The sequence below is a fragment of the Heterocephalus glaber genome, unplaced genomic scaffold (genome assembly GCF_053883595.1).
Source record: "Heterocephalus glaber isolate CG9 unplaced genomic scaffold, H.glaber_assembly_v1.0 deba00001444, whole genome shotgun sequence".
In the NCBI taxonomy this organism is placed as follows: domain Eukaryota; kingdom Metazoa; phylum Chordata; class Mammalia; order Rodentia; family Bathyergidae; genus Heterocephalus; species Heterocephalus glaber.
The window spans coordinates 8,570,480-8,582,698 of NW_028258297.1; the positions used below are offsets into that span (position 1 = coordinate 8,570,480).

The 12,219-nt window shown below is 35.6% G+C and overlaps 1 protein-coding gene and 1 pseudogene across 2 annotated transcripts in view; one reads left to right on the forward strand and one right to left on the reverse strand.

The window, feature by feature from the left end:
* Enthd1 (ENTH domain containing 1) overlaps nucleotides 1-12,219 on the forward strand; it is a 118,375-nt gene that overhangs the window by 18,342 nt on the left and 87,814 nt on the right. The window lies entirely within an intron of this gene.
* On the reverse strand, nucleotides 10,982-11,127 carry LOC147827461 (U2 spliceosomal RNA; annotated as a pseudogene).

Sequence of the window (12,219 nt, forward strand, 5' to 3'; positions counted from 1 at the left end):
TTTTCCCCTGTTTGGGAACTTTTCTGCCATTGCTTCTGTGAACAGTTTTTTTAATGTCATTTGCACTATCTCCTGTTTCTTCATTGACTCCAGTCTTCTTCTTCTTTTTTTCTTTATATATCCTTTTATTGGTACATTTTAGGTATACAGTATAATGACATTCATCATTGGAAATTTGCACCTTTACATAATCTCTTGGTTCTTATTTTTCCCCCTTCCCCTGCCCTCCCTTCAACCCCTCTATCCCTCTCTATTTACAGAGACTTTGTTTGCTTTTTTCATTTTCTCATATTAATTCCATTCCCTTCTTGTTATTCTTCTTTGCATAATCTAACAGCTCCTGGATTGATTTCTTGTGGTCCTTTGCTATTTTTAAGAAATCTTCCTTTTCCTGGCCACTAATCGCAATCCTATCATCTATATCTGATATTCTGTCCTCACATTGGCTCATTCTGCTGCATAAACTTTCAATGGAGTTTTTAATCTCCTACAAATCTGTTTCAATCTGTTTTATGGATTCTATTTTTTTCCTATGCTGGGATTCCATCATGTTCCTGGGCTCCTCTATTTTTTTATCTTTGTGTGCTCTAGAGTTATTAATCATGTCTTTCACTATGGACACTATCTCTTTTGTTATCTGAAAAATTATTTCTGATTTTATTTTTTCCAGATCCTCTATTGTTGCCAGTTCAGGGTGTCCAGGTGGTTGAATTTCAGATTGTTCCATTTCGTTGCCCCTTTGAGTCACCTTGTTCCATTTCGTTGCCCCTTTGAGTCGCCTTTGGTGATCTGGAAGTCTGATTTTGAGTCTTGTTTAGGTGTCTTCTCATTTTAACTGCTGTAGTCTGCTTTGCCTTTATTGAGGTGATTCTTTGCTCTCCCAGTGGGCTTCAGTTCTCAACAAGTCCCAGAGAGGCCTTCTCTCTACTGCTCAACACTGTGCCAATTCCTGGACTCAGAATGATGGCCTCCTGGATCTCCACATGTGCTTTTGTCTGAGAGGGCTTCTGGCTTGAGCCTGTGTGCACTTATGGATGGTATCTGGGTGGGCTTCTAGCTGGGCCCTAGGCACCTGTGCAGCTGTTGTTGGGCTGGGCTTCTGGCTGGGCTCTGTGCACCTGTGCCTCAGATGTCTGAGCAGGTCCCCTGGCTGGGGCCTGCATGCACTGCATGGCTAGAATTTTGATTGAGACTACAGTGATTCTATAGGCTACTTTGTAAAATTTTGCTATTTTAATATGAGTTTCTCCAATCCAAGTATTTTGGCTGTCAATAGTTGACTTTTGTCAGTGGTTTTTCTGGATCTGTAGAGATGATGGTATGTTTTAAAATTCTTTAGACTCTGAATATGGCATATTACATTGGTTGATTTTTTTCACATATACTGACCTTGCATTCCTACTATAAATCATACTTTCTTATGACATATATCCTATTTTAAATATTTATTTTAATTTTGAGGTTTAATGATGTAATGTGGAAAAATTTTCATGACTTGATCATTCTGTGCTGCTTCATCTAGAAATTGCAAAGACAAACTTTCATGCTGATTTAATTTGTTTTTCAAAATTAAAATAAGATAGTAATTAAATTTTTATATACCCAAGATTAGGTTTTAAAAGGCATATTTTCCCTTGTAATTTACAGAGAAGCTCTTTTATCACTGTACAAAGAACTTTGATTATTTTATAAAGTAGGAACGGTTAGCTTATGTTCTAATGAGCTCATGAGCTACTTTAAGACATAAAATACACATATAATTATAATATATATGCAAACCTATTAATGAATTTATTATAGCTTTTATATGTATAATATGTGATATATATGGATATTCTTAATAAGATTCCCTAACATTTGTGGACAGGAACAAAAATGTAACCCCAAGTATACCATGTGAGATTTTGCGGCACAGCCAACCAATCATGGATTGAAACCTCCAAAATTGTGAGCCAAAATAACTTTTCTCCTTTATGATTATCTCAGATATTTGTTATAGCAGGGGAAAGCTAACACAATAACTTTATGGGTGGTGCTACTGCCTTAAAATAACAAAACCTAATTTTTCCTTCCTGTCCCTTGTATTATTGCTATCACTCATTTTACTGATTTAGAAACACACACATACCAGTATACATAAGCAAACACGTAATTGCTGTTGTTTTGAACAAATTGCTGTTAGATCAATAAAGAATAAGAAAAAAAGTTTTTATTTCACCTTCACTATTGTCTCTAATGCTCTTCTTCTAAGCAGATCTGAGTTTCAGATCTTTATAATTTTCCTTCTTTCTAAAGAATTTCTTTTAACATTTCTTGCAAAGCAGGTGTACTGTCCATAGATTTCCTCAATTTTTGTTTATCTGAGAGTCTTTTTGCTTAACTTTTTTTTTTTGTACCAGGGATTGAACTCGGGTCCTTGCGCTTTCACAGCAGGCGGTAAAACCACTGAGCTAAGTCCCCGGCCCTCTCCTTCACTTTTGAAGGATAATTTTGTGTTACAGAATTCTAAGTTGGCCAGTTTTTCTCCTAACAGTTTAAATATTCCACTCTCTTCTTGCTTGCATGATTTCTGCGGAGAAGTTGAATGTTAATTTTCATTTTTGTTCCTCTATAGGTAAGATCTTTTTTCCCTCAGGCTTCTTTCAGGATTTTTTCTTTATCTTCGATTTTCTGTAGTTTGAAAATGATATGCATAGGGTACTTTTGGCTATGTACAGTATTCTGCTCGGTGTTCCTTCTCTGAGCTTCCCTGATTGGTGGTTATTGCCTGACATTAATTTGGAAGAAATTCTCAGTGATTATTATTTCAAATATTTTCTCTTCTCCTTTTTCTCCTCTTCATTCATTGTTTTTTACTCCTCCCTTCTTTAACCTCCCTTCCTGTAAACCTGTGTTGTACTTTTTTAGTTGTTCCATATTTCATGGATATTCTGTTCTGTTGTTTTTTTCTTTTACTTCATCTTGGCTTTTCAGTTTTGGTAGTTTCTATTGAAATGTCCTCAAGCTCTGAGGTTCCTGAGCTGTGTCAAGCCTACCAATGAACCCACCAAAGACTTTATTTCTGTCATAGCATTTTTTATCTTTAGCATTTCTCTTTGGTTCTTTTAGATTTTTCATCTCTCTGTTTTCATTGCCTACCTATTCTTTCATGCTGTTTCATCCATTACAGCCCTTAGCACCTTAATCATAGTGATTTCATATACCCAGTCTGATGATTTCAACATCACTACCATACTGTATCATACAGTTATGATATTTGCCTTATAGTATTTGTTGTAATTTGTTCTTAGTATCTGGGCATGATGTATGGGTAAAGAGAAGTCTGGCAAAAAAGTCCTATAGAGAGGCGGAAACATTATGTAGTCCTTTGACTAGGTCTCAATCTTCTAATGAACCTGTACCTGTGGATTGTGAGCTTATATGTGCTTCTCAGTCATCATCCTGTCCCATCCCTGCCCTGTTCTGTGGGACAGGATGGCTAGCATGGATTGGAGTTACATATTTCCCTTCTCCCATGTCAGTTAGACTCTGATAATATCCTATCAGGCTAGTCTCTAGTTAACTAGTTTTTGTGAGGGCAGATCTTGTTAAAAAATAAAGAGTTGGGCTGCAGATGTAGCTCAGTGTCACTGTGCCTGCCTGGCAAACACAAGGTCCCGAGTTTGATCCCTGATACACACACACACACACACACACACACACACAAAATGAAGAGTAGTCTGTATAGTGTATTCAAAAAGGTTCTTTCACCTTTGCCCCATGAGAAGCACGGTACCTTCCCCCACCATTATTCACTGTGAGAACCTGGTTAAGCTTCTGGAGAGAGCCCCTAAGGACTTGGTCTCCCTGGAGTTTTTAATCTCTTAGACTTGTCCATACCAAATCTCCAGCAGTATGTCAGTTATAGTTCAGGTTTTCCTACCTCTACATTTGTTCTCTCAGAGACGTGTGCCTATAGATTTCTGTTACAGCAAGACACAATTCTTTATTTTTGTCTTTCAGTCTCCAATTTGGGGGTCAGTGGTTAACCTACAGCTATACTGCTCTAATGGATATAAGAACTGTTGATTTTTCAGTTTTTTCCCCCAAACCTCCTGTTAGGACAGACCGGTGAGTCCAGCTTCTTATATGTTGGACCTGAAGTCAGCAATCAGGTTTATCCTCTTTTGTATCTGTTTCAAAGTTATTAAGGTCAAAGATATTACAAGAAATATATACCTTATATGCTTTATGGTGGCTTTCATGGCTTAAAGATCCTTAACGCAAGTTGAACTAATTTGGGCAAATAGCTAGACACAGCTGGCAAAGCTGGACCGAAAGATTTCTTTTATCTTAGAGTCCATTACTATTTTGGCTCAGCCTCATGAGAACAGGTACAACTGATAGTTCTGAATCTCCTCAACATTCTCAGTGTAGGAGTCTGTTCTTTTTGTCCACAGTGCCTGTATGAACCTCTATTATGACCCATTTATTTGCATGTCTACTATATCCCCTGTGAAACTGTAAATTTATCAAGGGCAAGAACAATGTATGTTGCCTGGAAGTAGGATCACTTAGTACTGTACATATTTGATGAATGGATGATTAATTCCTTATTATTTTTTTACTTTTAGCAAATTTATAATGATTTAGAAGGATAGAAGATAAAAATGTCAGAGTTGACTAAGAAAAATTTTCCGTCTCCTTGCTATAAATTACTTTAAAGATAGTTTGGGGCCAGGGATTTAGCTCAGTGGCACCGCGCCTGCCTTGCAAACGAAGGTCCTCAGTTTGATCCCTAGTATTAAAAAAAAAATAGTTTGAATACTAACTGTGAATAATAACTGTTATTGAATAATAACTGTTATTGGAGTACAACTTACAGGCCGGGGATTTAGCTTATTGCTGTGCCTGCCTTGCAAGCACAAGGTCCTGAGTTTGATCACCAGTACCAAAAAAAAGAAGTACAACTTATATATTAGAAAATATATGGATCATAAGTGTACAATTTGATGAATTTTGATGAGTGTAACTATCAACCACATCAAAATAAAGAACATTTCCAATCATTCCAGTAAGTTCCTTTGTCCCCCTTTCCAGTCAATCCTCAAGGCTAGCTACTTTACTGGAATCTTTAACTATATGGTTTTTTGAGACAGGGTCCTGGTATGTAGCCCAGGCTGTCCTGGAATGTGCAGTGATCCTCTTGCCTCTGCCTATTACAGGCATATGCCACCAAGCCCAACTTCTTTCACCATAGGGGTTAGTTGGATCTTAAAATTATGGAAGTATGCAGCATGTATTCTTTTGTTTCTGGCTTCTTTCTCTCAACGTATTATTTTTGAGATTCATACAGAGTTTTCTTAAATGGTTTTATCATTTTATACTCCCACTGTCAATGTATAATAGTTTGTTGTATAATCCTTGCCCACACTTGATTATATTATACTTTTTAATGTAGTCACTCTGGTGGGTGTATGTTTCCATTTGTATTTCCATTGTTGTATGCCTTTTCATTTAGAGTCTCAAGTGTTTAGCCTATTTTCTATTTTTATTTTTTGTGTCTTTATTATTGTTTTGTAGGAATTCTTTATTTATTCTAGATATGGGTTCTTTGTCAAATAGATGGATTATAGGTATTTTCTCCAAGTCTGACGATTACATTTAAATTTTTAAATGTTTGTTGATAAGAAGTTGTAATTTTGGATGTGAGGGCAATCTAGTTCCAACATCTTGTTATCCTATTGATTGCCAGGGGTGATTGTGCTGACCTGGCTGGCTAGGTAGGTGTAGTCTTCCTCCTCCAACTTTTCACATGTATGCCTCCCAAAGCAGAGGGCTTGCTTGAAGAGAATGACCTTCCCTGGTAGAGAAGGACCATTTTTAGTCAAAGGTCCCTTGTTAGGACCGCCAAATAAGCTCTCAAGGTCCATTTGTAGGAAAAGGAAAAGAGAAAAATTTGCAATCTTGATGAAATCTAATTTATTCTTTTATTTTTAATGCTTTTTGTGCCTTGCCTGAGATATTTGCCTGCCCCAAGGAAGATATTCTCTAATTTTTTTTAGATATTTTATAACTGTAGCTATGTCTATGGTTTATCTAGAATTAGCTTTTGTTTATAATGTGAGATAGAGTTCATTCATTTCCATATGGTATCCAATTTTTGAGGATTATTATATTTTAATAATAGTTTTCCCATATGTATTATTTTATTTGATCCTTAAAGCAGTCTTTTAGAAAAATTTTTATTTTATTATTTTAAATATTAGTACATTTGCTATACATAATGATTATATTCATCACAGAGAGTTGGTACATGCACATACCACATTTTAATTATTTTTACTTCTCTTTCCCTTTCCCTCCCTTTTTCCCCTCCAGCACCAGATCCCCTTCTCATTTGCTAAAGTTCTATCTCCTGTTCTTAATTATCTTTTATTTTGCTCTTTAAATTATTCATATTTTGGGTTTCTCATATAAGAGAAACCATGTGATACTTTTTTTTCCCCATTACATTTATTGGTACATTTTTGGTGTAAAATACAGTTACATTCATCATTGGGATCATGTACCATTACATGAGTATCTTGGTTCTTATTTTTATCCCCATTCCCCTGCCCTCCCTTCACCCCCTCCACCCTTCCCTATTTGCAAAGATTTTGTTTCTATTTTTTTCCTTTTCTCATATTTTTTCTTTTCCCTTCTTTCCTTTCCCCTCCCCCTCCCACTTCCCTTGCACCTTTAGACCTTTTCTTCCTGTTACACAATATCAATTATACATTTTTAAAATTACAATATCAAGATCTAGGAGACATTACCACAGATTTTACAGAATTTAAAAGGATATAGAAAGCATATTACAAAATTCTTTTTTGAAGTAAATTTGACAACTTCTAAGAAGTACCTTGGAAAACAAATTAATGAAACTAACTCTGGAGAAAATATAAAACTTGAATAACACCTATGAAAGAAAATATATTCCTAGCTTGAAAACCTACCTATATGACAACAGCAGGCTCATATACATTTTAAGTGATAAATTATATCAAACAAATAAAGCAGAAAAAAGAAGGAACACTTCTCCCCTCATTTTAGGAACTCAACATTGTGCTAATCCTAAAACTGGATAAAGATAATAGAAGAAAAAAGTATGAACATAGATAGAAATTTGTTTAACAAAACAAACTCTTAGAAGTCAGATCTGGCAGGATGTAGAAAGTGGTTTTGTTATAGGGATGGCAGTGTTGGTTCAGCGTTGGAAGATCCACCCTCAAAAGTCATCATTTTAACAGAGGAAAGGAAAAAGCCATATGATCCTGTCACTAGTTGGAGAAAAGTATTGGACTAAATTCTACAGCTGTTCATGGTAAAAGCTATCAGGAGACTAGAAGTAGAACAGAACCTTCTCAACAGATTAAAGACATGTACTCCATACTTCCAGCGAGAACGCCTTATATGAATGGAGAAGATACAATGCTTTCTCCTTAAGGTGGGGAACAAGGGCAGATATGCTTAATCTTCATCTGTCCATTAAACTTTGAAACCTAGTCCCCACCAAAATAGTCTGGCAATAAAATGACACAACTAGGATAGGATTGCCATGGCAGAAGCAAAATCTTTATATGTAGATGAAATGATCATCTACAGAGAAAATACTAAGAAATCTCTAGGATCCCCTAGAACTTGTACTTGAATTTAGCAAGATTAGAAAACACAAGGTATATATAAAAATTCAGGTCTGTGTATACTTGCTATAAATGAAGAACTGGATATTGAAATTTAAAAGTTATGTAGGAGTACAAAGGACCCAGAAAAGCCAAAAACAAAAACAAAAACAAAAAACAGTGTTGGAAGACGTTTAGCACCCAATTTTAAGAGTTCTAAAGCTACAGTAACCAAGGCAGTGTTGGTGTAAGGAAAGACATATAGATAGATTATTGGAAAAAAACAGAATCTAGAAATAGAACCACACATATATGGTCCACTGAGCTTTGAAAGATTATTTAACATTAGCATTTTATAGAATATAAACTCAATTCAAGAGCCGAGGAAGAGATAGTGTTTTCAGCAAATGGCACTAGCACACCTGGTATCCATATATAAAAAATTAACCTCAACCCTTTATTTCCCATACATGAAAATAACTTGAAGGGATCTATGAACCTAAATATGAAAGCCTGAAAGTATAAAACTTTAAGAAGAAATTATAAGGGAAAATGTTTATGAATTCAGGGTAGGCAAGAACTACCTAGGATACAAAAGACATGATGTATAAAAGAAAAAAATTGATAAATGAGATTCCATCAAAATTTAGAACTTTAAATGACATTGTTAGAATGAAAAGTAGTCCTTAAACAGACCATATTTACAATGCATATAACCTATGACCAGAGTATATAAACAACTCTTACAGCTCATTAATAGACAGCCCAATTAAGAAGTAGACATAAGAAGATGATAAATAGCCAGTACAGCACAAGGAAAGGTGTACAACACTAGAATCAGAAAAATACTAATCATGAACAATAACAAGATTGAATTATATACTCATTAGGGAGATGAAGTTAAAAGTTTTAAAAGCCTTGTCATGACTTTTTCTTTTTGTTGGATTCTCCCCCTTTGTGTTTAATTTGTCAGGCCCAATGGATTCATTCTGCCGGGTTTCCTGGGGTTGTGATCCTCATTGTCTTTTCCTAGGGTACTGTCTAAAAGTTTTTGGAGTGCCGGTTTGATATTCATGAAGTTCCTGAGGTGCTCTTTATCATGAAAGTATCTTATTTCTCCATCAATTTTGGAAGAAAGTTTTGCAGGGTACATCAATCTTGGTTGGAGGCTGTTTTCCTTTAGGGCTTGAAATACATCACTCCAAGCTCTTCTTGCCTTGAGAGTTTGCATTGAGAAGTCTGCTGTGATTCTGATGGGCTTTTCTTTGGATGTGATTTGTTTCTTTTCTCTCACTGCTTGTAGAATTTTGTTCTTCTGTTGGGTTTCTGGAATCCTAACTATTATATGCCTATGTGTAGAGTATTTTTGATCAAGGCTATTTGGAGTCCTATATGCCTCACTTCTCTGTATGTCAAGTTCTTTTGCCCTCCTTGGGAAGTTTTCTGCCATCACTTCTGTGAAGAGTTCTTTTATGTCATCTGCACTCTCTCCTGTTTCTTCATTGACTCCAATCAGTCTTATGTTATTCTTCTTTGCATCATCTAGCAGCTGCTGGATTGATTTCTCGTGTTCCTTCACAATTTTAAAGCAATTTTTCTTTCCTGGTCACTAATTGCAATCTTAACTTCTGTATCTGAAATTCTATCCTCACATTGGTTCATTCTGCTGCACAGACTTTCAATGGAGTTTTTAATCTGGCAATCTGTTTGCATCTGTTTTATGTATTCCATTTGTTTCCTATGTTGGGATTCCATCATGTTCCTCAGATCCGCTATTTTTTTTAGCTGTGACCTCTCTAGATTAATTATTTCTGATTTCATTTTTCCCAGATCCTCTTTTGTTGCCAGTTCAGAGAGTCAAGGTGGTTGAGTATCAGATTGTTCCATCTTGTTTCCTTTTGGGGTTGCTGTAGGTGATCCAGAAGTCTGTTTTTGAGGCTTGTTCACGTGTCTTCTCATTTCCACGGGGGGCGGGGGGGGGTGCTTCTGGTGCCCGCGCAGCTCACCTTCTCTGCCCTAGGAGCTTGGGATGGCGGTGGGGGAGCTTCCTTCTGGGTGCTGGGACTGGCTCAGCTTCTCTGCCCTAGGAGCTTGGGATGGTGGCGGGGAAGCTTGAACCATGTCATACTTAAGGTTGTGTGTCCAATTTATTTCACTTAGCATTATGATCCTCAAGGTGTATCCATTTTCCTACAAATTACTCAAATTTATTCTTCTTTATGGCTGAGTAGTACTCCATTGTGTGTGTGTATATCACATTTTCTTTATCCTTCATTATAGCAGTCTTATGAGAATAGAAGGGTATAGTAGTCACCTCTTGTCTGTGGTTTCATTTTCTACAGTTTCAGTTGCAAGTGGTCCACTCTGAAAATATTAAGTGGAGAATAATTTATAAGCTTTAACTAACTTTTATTATAGTATATTGTTATACTTGTCCTATTTTTTGTTACCTCTGTTACTTTCTTACTGTGTCTAATTTGTAAATTAAGCTCCATCATAGGTATGTATATGAAGAAACAGTACCCACAGGATTTGGTACTATCCATATTCAAACATCCCCTGGGGATCTTAGAACATATCCCATTCAGATAAAAGGCTCTACTGTATATATTAGCACAGGCAGATTATTTCAATAAGGTTGCATACCTAATTAATGGTCAGACACAATTAGGATTCATATACTATTTTTTTTTTTTTTTTAGTACTGGGGATCAAACTCAGGTCCTTCCACTTGCAAGGCAGGTGGCAGAACCACTGAGCTAAATCCCCAGCCTTGTTTGTTTGTTTTTTGAGACAGGGTCTTGCTTTGTAGTGCCGACTAGCCTTGAACTCACTATGTAGCCCAGGTTGGCCTTAAACTCACAGCGCTCCTCCTGTCTCTGCCTCTTGAGTACTGGGGTTACAGGTGTGCACCACCATTCCTGGCCAGAACTCATATATCTTGATACTATTTAGTTGTATTTTATTATTATACTGAACAGCCTCTCATAATTCTTAAAAAATACCCTTATAAGGTTTCACTGAACTGCTAGAATGAACTTAGATTGTTTGAGAAATACTCAATGACATGTGAAAACTTATTCATGCTATCAAATTATTTATTTACATAAATGTGATATTCTTTTAAAAGAATATCAGATTCCTAAAATCATTCAGATTTTAGGAAGTGTGTGCATTATAGGTTTATGTGCTATTCTCAAATAAATCATGAAATTGTTAATTTCATTTAAATAAGCTATTTCATATAAACATGCATGCATATGTTTAAATCAAAACTACGTATGTTTTGTTTTGTTTTTATACTGAGGATCGAACTTGGGTTCTTGCGCTTGCGCAGCAGGCAGCGAAACCACTGAGCTAAATCCCCGGCCCAAAACTACATATGTTTTTAAAGGTGTACATTTAAAAAAAACAAATTTTCAATGTTAAAAAATTATGTTAAGCTATTTTACACTTGATCTTAGCCAAAAGGCCGAGAAGCGATAATGTTAAGCTATTTTATTAGAAGTAGCATGCCTCAGTGCCATTTTAGCTTTCCACTATCATTATCAGTCACCTAATTTAGGAAATTAATTGCTTCATAATTACATTCATGGCTACTTTAATGTGTATGCTGCTTCTCTGCCATGTCTTCCAAAACACAGAGATGGCCCATACTTATCACTACCTATTTGCTCACCAAAGTTTGAATATTTTGAGCTAAGAACTAAGCATTTTAAAGGCATTGTTAAGAGCTATAAATTAAAATGTAAAATGTAAATTCAGACTCTTAATTAATTAAAATTAAAATGTAAAATTGAATTCAGACTCTTACAGAAGAAAATAAAACATGAGGTATTTGGTTCCTGAAAAGGTTTAGACAATAGAGGAAACCTTGGATGGGTAGGAGGAAAAAGAATGGTTGAGATTTTTTCTTTTCAAGGCAAATATAATGAATTGAATAGAGCTAATCTAGAAAGAATAAATTCAAGAAAAATTAAATATTTTAAATGTAAAAAAAATTAAATTATACATTGATTAGCATATCAAGGCTATAAAGTCAAATAATTAAAACTTGGGGGTATCATTATTTTTGCAGAGGGAACTAGATTTGGAATAGTGTGAGGCAGCCAATTCCTAGTCAGTATGATGTAGTGGCTAAGCACTGTAGGGAAAAAAAACAACTTCAGTGTGGTTCCGACTTAATTTTTTTCTATTTCTGTCAGATAGTACTAGTCAAAATTTTCTAATCAGAGAACCTACTTGATATGTGGTGGTAGATTAATAAATGCAATGTAGGTAAGCTTGTTGATGGAGGGTTAACACAAAGCTTCAGAGTATGTTTATAATTTAAGTGAGCAAATGTAATTTCCTGGAATGAATATTTTTAATGAACAAATAGTTTCCTTTAACAAATACAGTAATACCTCAGTTTATTAATGCTTCTGTTTGAAAACAATTCAGTTTGCAAGCAAAAGTGTTGGGCAAAATTTTGCTTCCATTTGAAAACTCTGCATTGGGCAACAAACATGACCATGGCCATCTTCTCCCAAATTATAAAACAAGTTAAGTTTGTAAGCCAAGGTACCACTGTATA